Source organism: Aethalodelphis obliquidens, unplaced genomic scaffold (assembly GCF_003676395.1).
Source record: "Aethalodelphis obliquidens isolate GAN/ISIS:26980383/991018 unplaced genomic scaffold, ASM367639v1 scaffold24, whole genome shotgun sequence".
NCBI lineage: Eukaryota > Metazoa > Chordata > Mammalia > Artiodactyla > Delphinidae > Aethalodelphis > Aethalodelphis obliquidens.
The window spans coordinates 19,092,740-19,106,792 of NW_020837968.1; the positions used below are offsets into that span (position 1 = coordinate 19,092,740).

At 44.0% G+C, this 14,053-nt stretch overlaps 1 pseudogene; it reads right to left on the reverse strand.

Moving 5' to 3' along the window:
* Window positions 1–371: 371 nt before the first annotated feature.
* Window positions 372–798, reverse strand: LOC113628653 (cytochrome c oxidase subunit NDUFA4 pseudogene; annotated as a pseudogene).
* Between the last annotated feature and the right edge of the window lie 13,255 nt (window positions 799–14,053).

Sequence of the window (14,053 nt, forward strand, 5' to 3'; positions counted from 1 at the left end):
GGAACAGGGCTGAGAGGGAGGATGATGGGTAAATTGTATGGGAGGGAGGGACAGTAAGCAGAGAATAATCAGCACAGCCCACTGTCACTTTTGATCCCTTTACCCTGTTCTAATTGTTTTAAGGAACACATCACCACCAGCCATATTGCAGGTTCATGGTTGACCACCTGGCTCTCTCCCTAGAGGGGAAGCTCTTGGAGAAAAGGGACTTTGTTTTCTTTTCTAACATGTCTTTAGTACTTCCAACAGCAACAGATTCTCAGTAACTTTTTTTTTTTAAGTTTCAGATTATTTATTAATCAGTGTAAACCCCAACACAATACACCAACATGATCACGCATTGAGAGGGGAACTATTTCCTGGTCAAGTGCAAAATTGTGCAGATGGCTTCTGGAAGACCTTCATTTTAAGCAGCTTTATAGTGAAACGTTTCATTTAGAAGTCTGGACCTTCTTTCTTCACTTTGCTGTAATCTACATTCACTGGGTAGAACTTGTATTAATCATTGGGGCCCAATTTGTTCCAGGGTTCTGGGTTATTCTTTCTGTCCCAACTGACATCTGGGTTGAACAATGCCAGGCTCCAGACATACAGTGCTCCTCCAGTACCTCCTGCTCCAATAAATTCGAAGACGGGGATCAAGCTAGGATGATTCTTGGCCTGACCAATGATCTGGTGGAGCACGGTTGTGACACAGGCCTCGAGTAAATAATTTTGTTGAATGAAAGAGTATAAGGCAGAATTTAAGTGGCTTAAGAGGAGTGCTGGGTTATGCAGAGGAGAGATTCCATCTAGCATGGAGTGTGAGGCACCCGTGCAACACCCAGGGAGAAAGGTCTAGCAGGCAGGTGGAGAAACAGAGGTTAGGGTTGAAGATACAACCTGATTGAGGGTTGTGTCAGATTGAGGGCCTGATCATGGAGGATACCAGTATGCTGGATATCACTGGAAGAACGTCAAAGGAGGGGACAAAGGCCAAAGACAAGCCAAAGGAGAGGGGAAGGGAGAACCAAGGAAGCAGACAGAGAAGGTCCAGACAGAGAAACAGGCAAATGAGCATGAGGTGTGGAATTTAAGGAAGGAGCATGTCAGAGAGAAGGAAGTGAGTGATGCCAGTAAAAATTGGCATTTAGTGAACACTCAACCCATATTTGTGCTGAATGAGGTTGAAATGAAGCCTGAGATATGGGAGTAGGGAAAAGAAAGCCTTACAGCCTTACAGTCTTACATTATACAGTCCACTAGACTGTATAATGAGGAAATTACTTGTGACCTACATGAGTCATTTTAATAAAGAGGTGGATTCAGAAGCCAGATTCCTCTGAGCTGAGAAGTGAATGGATCACTTTAAAAATTAAGTATAATGCTACAACACAGATGAAACTTGAAAACACGCTAAGTAAGAAAAGCCAGTCACAAAAGACCATGTATTGTGTGATGCACAACTCTGTGAATATACTAAAAACCATTGAATTGTATACTTTAAATGGGTGAATGTATTGTATGTGAATTATATGTCAATAGAACTGTTATTTAAAAATTTGTTATGCTTATACAACTCAATATCAAAAACCAGACAACCCAATCAAAAAATGGGCAGAAGACCTAAATAGACATTTCTCCAAAGAAGACATACAGTTGGTCAGTAGGCATATGAAAAGATGCTCAACATCACTATTAGAGAAATGCAAATCAAAACTACAATGAGGTATCACTTCACACTGGTCAGAATGGCCATCATCAAAATGCCTACAAATAATAAATGCTGGAGAGGGTGTGGAGAAAAGGGAACCCTCCTACACTCTTGGTGGGAATGTAAATTGGTGCAGCCAGTATGGAAAACAGTATGGAGGTTCCTTAAAAAACTTAAAATATAGTTACCATATGATCCAGCATTTTCACTTCTGGGCATATACCTGGAGAAAACTCTAATTCGAAAAGATCCATGCATCCCAATGTTCATAGCAGCACTATTTACAATAGCCAAGACGTGGAAGCAACCCAAGTGTCCATCAATAGATGAACGGATAAAGAAGATGTGATATAGCTATACACATCTATCTATCTACCTATCTATCTAAATCAGCCATAAAAAAGAATGAAATGGACTTCCCTGGTGGTCCAGTGGTTAAGAATCTGCTTGCCAATGCAGAGGACACGGGTTCAATCCCTGGTACGGGAAGACCCCACATGCCGTGGGGCAACTAAGCCAATGTGCCACAACTACTGAGTCTGTGTGCCACAACTACTGAGCCCGTGCTCTAGAGCCCATGAGCCGCAACTACTGAGCTCGCGTGCTGCAGCTACTGAAGCCCGCGTGCCTAGAGCCTGTGCTCTGCAACAAGAGAAGCCACCGCAATGAGAAGCCCGCGCGCCGCAATGAAAGGTAGCCTCTGCTCGCCACAACTAGAGAAAGCCCGCACACAGCAACGAAGACCCAGTGAAGCCAAAAAAAAAAAAAAAAAGAAACAATGCCAAATGCAGCAACATGAATGGACCTAGAGATTATGATACTAAGTGAAGTCAGACAGAAAAACACAAATATCATCTGATATCACTTACATGTAGAATTTAAAATATGATATAAATGATGAATCTATTTACAAAACAGAAACATACTCTCAGAGATTGACTTATGGTTACCAAAGGGGGAAAGGGGGCAGGGAGTGATAAATTAGGAGTTTGGGATTAGCAGATAAAGAAAATTAGGAGTTTGGGATTAGCAGATAAAAACTACTATATATAAAATAAACAACAAGGTCCTACTGTATAGTATACGGAACTATATTCAGTATCTTGTAATAAACTATAATGGAAAAGAATATGAAAAAGAATCACTGAATCACTTTGTTGTACACCTGAAACTAACACAACATTGTAAATCAACTATACTTCAATAAAAATAAATAAAAATTTATTATGAAATATTTTTACTTACAAATACATACCCTGTATTTCATCTGCTCTTAGACACCATCAATTGTCAGAAGCATCTTTTTTTTTTTTTTGGCCATGCTGCTTGGCATGCAGGATCTTAGTTCCCTGACCAGGGATCGAACCCGCGCCCCCTGCAGTGGAAGCACGGAGTCTTAACCACTGGACACTTCCCTTAACTACAGGGAAGTCCCAGAGGCAGCATTGTTTTATGTACCACAGAGAAAGATAATAGCCTACCACCTAAACTATGGCACAAGGCCATTCTTACCACATTGGTTGTGAGATGCATCCCAATTTCAGAGAGATTACATTTTTAACATGTGAGCTTTAGAATCCATGAAATAAGGTGCATAGCATACCTGTGTTGTTGCAGAGGGGGCAGGTGTGGCTGGATATAGGCAATGTACTAAACAAGTATAAGAGTCTGAGTACCCGAGGACTCACCCTCGGTACAGTTGTAGCCCTTTCTTTTTCCCCCTCCCTCCCGCTGCAGTGACCACCATCTTGGTTTTTTTGTTTTGTTTTTTTTAATGTGGTACAATATATATAACATAAAACTTGCCATTCTAATAATTTTTAAGTGTACAGTTCAGTGGCATTAAGAACATTCACATTGTTGTGCAACTATTACCAGTATCCACCTCCAGAACTTTTTCATCATCCCAAACTAAAGTTAAATAAACTGAGTTAAACAATACCTCCTCATTCCTCCCTTCCCCAGACCTCGTAACCACTGTTTTTACCTTCTTCCTCTATGAATTTGGCTACTCTAGGTACTTCATGTAAGTAGATAAGGGCAATATTCGTCCTTTGGTGATTGGCTTATTTTACTCACCATAATGTTTTCCAGGTCCATTCATGTTGTAGCCTGTGTCCGAATTTTCTTCCTTTTAAAGGCTGAATAATATTCTACTGTATGTATGTATATACCACATCTTACTTATCCATTCATCTGTTGATGGACATTTGGGTTGTTTCCACCTTTCAGCTATTGTGAATAGTGCTACTACGAACACTGGTGCACAAATAGCTGAGTCCCAGCTTTCTTTTGTGTATATACCCAGAAGTGGGAATTGCTGGGTCAAATGTAATTCTATGTTGAATATTTTGAGGAATTGCCAGATTGTTTTCCACAGTGGCTGCACCATTTTACATTTTCACCAGCAATGTACAAGGGTCTCAATTTCTCCACAGCCAGCATTTGTTTTTCTGTGTGTGTGTGTGTGTGTGTGTGTGTGTGTGTGTGTGTGTGTTTAAATAGCTATCCTAATGGGTATGACTTCATCCTTATCTTGAGCGTGTAATTCTTTTGCTTTTCTTTATAGTTTTACTAAATATATATACCTCTAAATAATACATTGTTCACTCTTGCAAGTATTAAAACCTTATTTCAAGAAATCACGTATTCACTGAGCATTTGTTGGGTGCAGGCACTGTGCTGGGTGCTGCAGAAACCACAGTGATGGACTGGGGAGCTCCTGCCACGTGGTGCTGGCAGCCTAATGGGCATGATGCTTTTCCAACAGGGAATCACAGGTAGGATGCGAGTCCCAAAAGGCACTCATTGGAGAGGATTGTTAGGGAGGTCAACCTAGTTCCTTTGGAAGGCTGAATAATATTCTACTGTATGTATATGCGTACAGTTCCAGGGGGTGGGGAGGTCTTCGGAGGAGATAATTTAGGAAGTTTGGTAACGTGAAGGGGAAGCAGCATCAAGAGAAGGATTTTGATTTGGGTAAAGGAAGTCTGCCCCAAAGAAGGTGCAAGGAGAGAGGGGCAGATTGAAGATGCCAGGCCCGGGCCATGCGAAGTCCCAGAAGAGGCAGGTGGGGCGGGATGTGAATCATTGAACACAGGCCCCAGCGACAGTGATTCCCGCCCTTCTGCAGGGCACTTGGAGACGTGGTGTCCGGAAACACGAGGGAGGAGCTTGCTCTCGGCAGGTGCGGCCCTGAGGCCCTGGTGCTCATCCGCCCGGCGGCCTCGCTCCCAGAGGCCTTTGCAGGATCTCCGGGAACCCGGAAAAGGCGGATTGTGACGGAGGAAGCTCAGCTGCAGTGGGCTGAAGGGATGGAGGAGAAGGGAAGTGCCGGTGCCCGCAGTCGGGAATCTCTCACCACCGCCGAACACGACAGAGGAGCCGCTCCACCCACCCGTGCCATCTGCCGCGTGGTCACCCTTCTGCCTCGTTCTATTGATAGGCTCGGGGAGCGTGTTCCACCTCAGCTCAAAACAAGTTGACTCCAGTAAAAATCTTCTTCTGCAAACAGGTGGGGGGATGCTGTGGGCAGAAGGGGTTCAAGCCTCCAGGTGCTCGGGCCCCTTTCTTTTGACCTCCTCCCCTCCACGGGCAATGTGCCCAGAGTGTCACGGTCGCGGGAGGAGGTGGGACCAAGGCAGCCAGGCCGGTCTGCTGTGCTCCCGGGCCCGTGGGGTGGAGCTAGGAGGGAAGGGCAAAGGCATTCCGCTGCTGAGCAGCCCGGGACACCTGGGACGGTCAGGTGCTCAGAGGGAACACTGCACACGCAGTATAGCTCAGTGCAGGGAGACAAGTTCATCTCCTGAATGTTACACTTCCCTGCTGTGTGACCTGTGGGAGGTTTTCTTAACGTTTCTGAGCCCTGCTTGTCTCAACTGTAAAGTGAAGATTACTGTTCTTATTTGCGGATCAGTTTGAGGACTGAAAAAGATAATGTATGTGAGCTCACTAGTAGAGTTCCTGGCATATAGGAAGTACTTAATACAAAGTAATTAGAGATATATATATATAAAGTAATTATGTTCATATAATGGAATGCCACTCAGTAACAAAAAGGAATGAACTACTGATACGAGCAGCAACGCAACAACGTGGATGGATCTCAGAACAGTTATGCTGAGTGAAAGAAGCCAGACAGAAAAAGAATACATACTGTAAGATTCCATTTATATAAAACTCCAGAAAACGCAAACAATCTCTGGTGACAGAAAGATCAGTGGTTGCCTGTGGATGAAGGGAGGGGAGGGGAGGGATGACAAAGGACCCCAAGGAACCTTTGGGGTATGTTCACTATCTGGATTGTGTTGAACGTTTCATGGGTGTGTACATGTGTCAAAACTTACCAAATTGAATACTTTAACTATGTATTGTATGTCAGTAATACCTCAATAAAGCTGTTAAAAGCAACAAAAATGTAACTATGATGATGACGGTATTGAGTTGTTTCCCATCCCCACCCTTCCCATTCCTAGATGATCACCTTTCTCAAAAACAGGAGAAATTCTGCGAAGAGGGGCTGACGGGATATCCCCTTACATGAAAGCATCAATAGAACTCCTCCAGGGTCTTTCAGAGAAGAGCTTTGGAGGGAAAGGACCCCAGAGAAGGTTCTAGAGGCTGCTCTGATGCACCCCCTCTCGCTGAGAACTATGGACAAAGGGAGCTGAGGGAAAGGACAACCACAGCTCCTGGGAGACGGTCCCCCCCAGCCCGCCCACAGTTCAGGGACAGGCTACCCGGCACCACGGGGCATCACTCCACCCCTTTGGTTTGGCGGTTACGGGCAGACCACAGCTTTGGGAGTTCTCTGGTCTTCTTTACAGCCGTGCTTCGCTTTCTCTGTTTATGCTCTGACATATCTGTTGTGACAGCGGCCACCCCACATTCATAGTGGCAGCCACTGCAGTCACAACTCTAAGGCAGGAGGGCATCAGAGAAGGTGGGCAGCAGAAGGGACCTAATCCAACTCAAGCCCATTTTTGCTCAGGGGAGATGTTCTCAGCGCCCAGGAAGCGGGGAACCTCTCATGGTCCGTGGCTGGTTCCTTCTGCTCCCTCAGCCAAGCACAGGCTGAGCTGCCCAGTGCTGTGGGCCATGCGGGGACCCTGGGCTTCTTCCTTGAAGAGGGCTGCGTGAGCCCTTCTCTTCCCGGCTGGCCACCGTTCTCCCTTCGCCGCTCTCCTTGCCAGGCTGGAAAAGGGCTCAGCTGGGGATGCAACGTCCCTGGAGTGCTTCTGGGGTGTGTGTGTGTGTGTGGGTGTGTGTGTGTGTGTGTGTGTGTGTGTGTGTGTGTATAGGGGTGTGGGACACAAGGAGGCTTGGAAGACTGTCACAGCCACGTCCCTAATCCCCAGAGATTGTGGGATCCTGGGCACAGAGCTTCTGCCGCAGGCTCCAGGACTGAGCATACAGGCCTGAGGGTGGCCCACAGGCTGATTTCGTCCAGGCACTGGTTTTTGTTCTAATTGCGTTAGTCGCCAAATGGAAAAATGGAGAGATTTTAAACAAAAATCCAGATTCCCAGCTTCTTTGACATGTTGGGAAATCTGGCATCACTACGTCCACCTTGCTGAAGGACAATAGTTGTGTCTGGGGTTGAGCCACAGCTGCTTCTCTAATAATAGTGATAATAATGATGATGATGATGATAATAACAACTGATAATAACAATGAACACTTAGGGAGTTCTGACATGTGCCAGGCATACTTTACATGCAATTCATTTATCACTTCCCCCAGGACCAACTTCCCCTATTTAGGGGCTTGGCCTGGTGGCTGCAGGCTTCAGTTTGCAAGCCCTGCTCCAGAAAAGAAGGAAGAGCCTGTAGGGAGGACCTTGGGCCCCAGCGCATCTTTCAGGCTGCTGCCCCACACTGATGGAAGCCCACATCTCCTCACCGCTGCGCCAGCCACTTTTCGAATCCATTTTAATCTGCCACTTTTCGAATCCATTTTAATCTGCCACCTGGCAGCCGCTGTCACACTTCACCCTCTACCTCCTCCCACTGCCCGCTATCACTTCCAAACACCACCAGTCTTTTTGATCTGGCTTTAGGAGGTCAGAGGAGCGCCTTGATCAGGGCCAGGCCAGATATAACAGCACAGAAAGACTTGGGGAGGGTTGGGGGAGCTTGTTGGGTGTTGGTTTATTACTTCAGGGAGCCTTGGGAGGTAAAGTCTTGATGAAATTTCATGTTGGAATGTAGACTTGACTTCAGCAAAACGTTTGATGAAACGTTTGATGAAATGCCTCAAGTCCTTGCAGCCAAGCTGAAGAAATGTGGGCCCGTTGATGGTGGATTAAGTGGATTTTAAAAAAAATTTTATTGGAGTATAGTTGATTTACACATAGTGTTAGTTTCAGGTGTACAGCAAAGTGAATCAGTTATGCATATACATATATCCACTCTTTTTAGATTCTTTTTCCATACAGGTCATTACAGAGTATTGAGTTCCCTGTGCCATATGGTAGGTCCTTATTAGTTATCTATTTTATATATAGTGGTGTGTATATGTCAGTCCCAATCTCCCAATTTATCCCTTTCCCCCTGGTAACCATAAGTTTGTTTTCTGGATTAAGTGGATTTTTAACTGATGGAAAACTGCACCCACACAGTCATGATTATTGGGTTGATGTCAGTGTGGGTCATTGATGAAGCCAATGCTCACTAGAAAGGAAACAGAAAATATGTTTGCCACATGTGTAGAGGATGAAGCCCACAACACTGAGATTAAGAGCCTTGGTTCTGGAAACAAGCAGATGCAGGTTTAGATACCGGCTCTGCCACTTTTAGCTGTGTGACCGCAGGCAGATTAGTTACATCTCCCAGAGATGTAACTAATTTGGTTCCCTCATTTATAAAGCAGGGATCATAGCAATACCGTCTTGTGCAGTTGCTGTGAGGATGAAATGGTCTGATGCCCAGGAGACTGCTCAGTAACTGTCACTCTGATGGAGATCAAGTTCATCACAGTGCATTGCTATGGGAAATGAGGCACGAAGGCCTAATTTTCTCCCCAGTTAAAACAGTGTGTACCCACCTCACTGGGCAAATGCTAGACTCTGTTGTCCACTGGGTCAAAGGGAGATGGCAGGGTTAGGGTCACAGGGTCTCGGCCCCCCTTGGACACTGAGGGACACAGCAGAAGCCAAGGATAATCAGTAGGGGAGGAGAAGAAAAGGAGAAGCAATTGTAAGGAAGGAAAACAAATTGGAGTTACAGGAGGAAGGGGGCAGAGAAAGATGAGGGGGAGGGAAGGAGGGAGACACAGAGGGTCTCTCTAGTCCTGCCCTTTTATGGGGGAGAGTCTTACAATGTGACAAATGGGGACCTCGAGGGGGCTGGCAGTGTTCCAGAAGCTACTGCTGGGGCTGCAGAGGAAGGAGTGGATGACTTCAATAAGGGAAGCTACCCCTCAGATCCACTGGAGAGCAGAACGTTAACACCAAACAATTCCCAAACTCCCCACCTTGGAGGTAGCCACTGCTTGTGCACTTCCTGCACCCTGGAGGGGGCTCTGGCTCCAGCTGAGGCCGCTGGAAGCCCATTTCTCTCCCGAGAGCCCAGGAGAGCTGTGTGCATGTTTGCTCTCGTATATTACAAGGGATATTACAAAGTAGAATCTTTGGCCTGAAGTGAGAAGTATAATTTTTCTCTGAAGCTCCAGTCTCCAAGTTCCTGACACACAACAGATGCCCAATAAATGCTGAGAAAGGAAAAGAATAAAGCCTGAGTGGGAGTGGGCGGCTAGCAGCTCAGAGGAGCTTGGAAGTCTGTTCTGATGGTGGCGAGGATGAGAGAGGTTCCCCATGTAGCCAGCTTCACCCCCTGAACAGATCACACAGCCCTCTTACAATTATCAAAGTAATATGTGTGCATGGTTAAAAAAAACAATCAAGTGCACAAGGCTTATAATGAAAGCAGTAGATCCCTGCCCTTTCCTGTCCCACTCCCCAGAGGCAACACTATTAGTAAAATGATCTCCCCTCAGAGATACTTATTGAAGCGTTAGAAGTATCTAACTTCACAATAGAAAAGGGTTGGAAATGACCTAACTGTCCATCAAATGGTCAATGAATGCTAGACCACGGCAGAAAAACAGTGAAGAATCTCTTTATGTACCAATTTTAAATCATCTCAGGATATATGAAGTGCAAATAGCGAGATGCACATGTGTTTACATAACATGGTACCAGTTATGCAAAAAAGGGGGAAAATATGTATGTATCATCATGTTTATAGAGGGCTCAGTTAAGGCCTGGCACATTTGAGCAGAGAGCTGAGGGAGTGAGGAGTAACATGTGTATGTCCACATGTATTATACACACAGAATCATTTGTTAAGTTACGAGAGAAACTGGTTATATTTGTTGCCTCCCAGGGAAGAGAACGTGTTGGCTAGGAAATGGGTGGGAGGGATCCATTAATACTCTTTTATGTATTTTGCATGACTTCTTTATGAAAAAACATTTAAGAACCTCTTTGTGGTGGATAGAATTTAGGGTGATCTCAGTGGTCCCAGCCTCTTGGCGTTCACATCTCCCATCTCCCCTCCCATGGCAAGGTGATGGGATATTACTGCTATGATTATGCTGTGTTATATAAGACTTTCTTCATAGCAAACTGGAGCCAGAGGCTCTCCCCGTGGGCTTGATAAAGTCAGTGGCCATGTTGGAGAAGCTTCCATGGCAAGGAACCGTGAGTGGCTTCTAGGGACTTCAGGAGGCCTATAGTCCTGAGGGTGGCCGCCAGCTAACAGCCAGTAAAAAGCTGGGGCTTTCAGTCGTACAACCACAAGGAAATTAATCCTGCCAGTGACCTGAATGAGTTTGGAAGATGATTTTTCTGTTAAGCTTTCAGATGAGAACACAGTCCCAGCTGATGCCTTGATTTCAACCCTCTGTAGAAGACCCGTGCCCAGACTCCCGACCCAGGGAAACCACGAGAAAATAAAGGTGTTGCTTTAAACTGCTAAGTTTATGGTGATGCGGCAATAGAAAACAAGCACACTCTTTGAGCTGTTTCTTCTAGTATTTATCTCTATATTTCTAAGTAATGTGCTTATATTTCTTTCCTTGATTTACCAAATTTAGGATTCATCTGTTGAGGTCCTGATATGGCAGACAAGGATTTGTCCTCTTCCCATTCCCTTCCCTTCTCTTACCCTCCCAGGATAATGGCTCCGATACTTTTAGTTAATATAAGCAGTTGGTGTATAATTATTATAACTGTGTGAATATTATTTATGGTAGAGCAAGTAATATGCAGTGATTATATTTCCTACCTTCCTTTGTTTATCCTGGGATTAATAATTATCTCATTTAAAAATTCACCTAGTGCTTTTTTTTGTTTTTTGTTTTTTTGCAGTACGTGGGCCCCTCACGGTTGTGGCCTCTCCTGTTGCGGAGCACAGTCTCTGTACGCGCAGGCTCAGCGGCCATGGCTCACGGGCCCAGCCGCTCCACGGCACGTGGGATCCTCCCGGACCGGGGCACGAACCCGTGTCCCCTGCATCGGCAGGCGGACTCTCAACCACTGCGCCACCAGGGAAGCCCACACCTAGTGCTTTTTTGATGGTGTGCCTGCTCTGAGCACTACAGCCAGAAGTGTCTTGGCTCGGCTGCCTTAGGGGCCCAGGGCCGTGGCCCTGACTGCTCTGTGGGCTGCTTGGAGGCAAGAAACTACTTTTAATCAATGGTCATTAATCATGGCTTAGAAAGATGGGATGTTTTCAGGCCATTCTTATTGGAAAATGGCAGTGAACCTTTAGAGTCAAGAGAATAAGACAACAGTTTCAGGAGGTACTGCAGCTCTCTTTTTTTCCCAAATGTGATTTGACAAAGCAAGGTTGTTAAAGAAATTTAAAAGTATGTTTTTAAACAGAAGAACAGCAAAAATGTGTAACCCTAACTCAGGAAAACCCTGTCTCCTGTCACTGGCCTGCCCTGCTGCACTTGGCTATAGTTAGCCCCCGAATATAGCTGCATCCTGCCAGCCCAACTCCTGCCATTGGGATCAGTTGAGATTTACCCCTGGGATGCTAGGAGCATTTAACATACATAAATTAACCAATGTGACACACCATGTTAACAAATTGAAGAATAAAAATCTTATGAACATATCAAGAGATGTATCATAAGCTTTTGATAAAATCAACATCTATTTATGATAAAAATTCTCAACAAAATGCATTAGATGGAACATACTTCAACATAATAAAGCCCATATAAGACAAGCCCACATCAACCATCATACTCAATGGTGAACAGCTGAAAGCATTTTCTCTAAGATCAGGAACAAGAAAGGCACAGATGCCTGGGCTCACCACTTTTATTTAACATAGTATTGGAAGTCCTAGCCATAGCAATCAGATAAGAAAAAGAAATAAAAGGAATCCAAAGTGGAAGGGAAGAAGTAGAACTGTCACTGTTTGTAGGTGGCATGATACTACATAAAGAAAATCCTAAAGACACCACCAAGAAACTACTAGGACTCCTCAATGAATTTGGTAAAGTTGCAGGATACAAAATTAATATACAGAAATGTGTCACAGTTTTATACACTAACAATGAACTATCAGAAAGAGAAATTAAGAAAACAATCCCATTTACAATCATAAAGCACCATACTTTTACAATTACTTTATTTTTATAATATATTTTGAAATCAAGGAGTATGATGCCTCCTGCTATCTTCTTCTTTCTGAATATCACATTGTCTATTCTGGGCCTTTTGTGGTCTCAAATGAATTTTAGCATTCATTTTTAAATTTCTGTAAAAAAATGCCAGTGGGATTTTGATGGAGAGAGTGTTGAATCACTTTGAGGAGTATGGACATTTTAACAACATGGAGTTTTTCAATCCATGAACACAGAATGTCTTTCCATTTATTTCTGTCTCTTTACATTGCAGGGGAGGTTGAAGCTGTAATTCTAAGGAAAAAAAATCTGGACTTTGAGGTGACATAAGTCTTACTTCAATCCCCACTCCACCAACTAGCATTTGTCAGAGCTTGGGCAATTACTTCTCCTCTTAGCCTCAATTCTCTATTTGTAAAATGAGGATAATGATAATAAGGATTTTGAGGAATAAATTGAGATAATGCATGCAAAACAGTGTAGTGCTTGGCATACAGTAGGCACTAGATAAATGGCAAATATTATTATCATAGCTCAACAGATGTTTTCATTGCCATTTATCTCTGTATAAATACTTGCTACTCAAAGTATGACACACAGACCAGCAGCATCCACCTGGGGACTTGTTTGTAATGCAGTATCTCAGGTCCCACTCCAGAACTACTGAATCAGAGGCTACATCTTATGCTGTGTTTCATAGGCATATTAAACTTTGATAAGCGCTAGTCTAAACGATCTTAGATTACAAACGGGGTTCATGTTTGTACGTTTATCTTTTACTTTAAAAAAAAATGTCCATTTACATGACTTCTTCCTCCCATTCTGGAAATGTAAATGGTTAGGACAATATTATTGGGTAAAAATGTTCATTTTGGTGAAGAAGCATTTGCCATGGCTATGAAGAAACTTGAACCAGTGGAATGAAATTGGATGGAAAATGTATAAATTGAGTGCAAATTAGCTGCCTGCCCCTATTAAAATATACCTGCTTTATTGCCAAAAAGAAAAAAAAAAGAATTCACCTAGTTTTCTACGTAACTTGCTCCTTCGGTTCTGGCAAAGGCCTAACAGTATAATTTCTGAATGGTGAGACCTATCATTTAATGTATCTATCCCATTTTCCCCCAGTGGTCTCCCTCCTGGAGCAGCTCTCCCTCCTTCTCCAAACCATAAGCTTGCTCTCTAGGCCTGCTGCACATCTGTCATCCAGGGACTTGCATTCACTGCTCTGTCCAATCCCAGCTCTGCTGTTTCCTCAGGCCCATATCTTCTTTCTTGATTTACAGCCTAGTTTTGGTGGAGCACATCCTTCAGCAGTTTTTTAAGACAGGGTACATGGTTGGTCAATTTGGTTGAGTCTGTTTACATTGAAAAACTCTTTTTTCCACCCTCACAGTCACTGAGAGTGGCTGAATATAGAATCCAGTTTGAAAATAACATTTTCCCCCTGAGGATGCTGAAGGCATTGTTTCCTCATCTCCTGGCTTCCAGTGTTGCTGCTGAGAAATTGGTACCAGTTTGATTCCTGCTTCTCTTATTGTGCCCTGTTTCAGCTTTCAGACCCAAGCTTTTTGGATCTTCTCTTTATCTTTGGTGTTCTGACATTTCAAAATTGGTGTAGGTATTTCTTTTTTCATCTGTAACGATAGACTCTCAATTGGCCCTTTCAATATGGAAATTCACACCCTTCTATTCCAGGAATATTTATCTAAATATTTA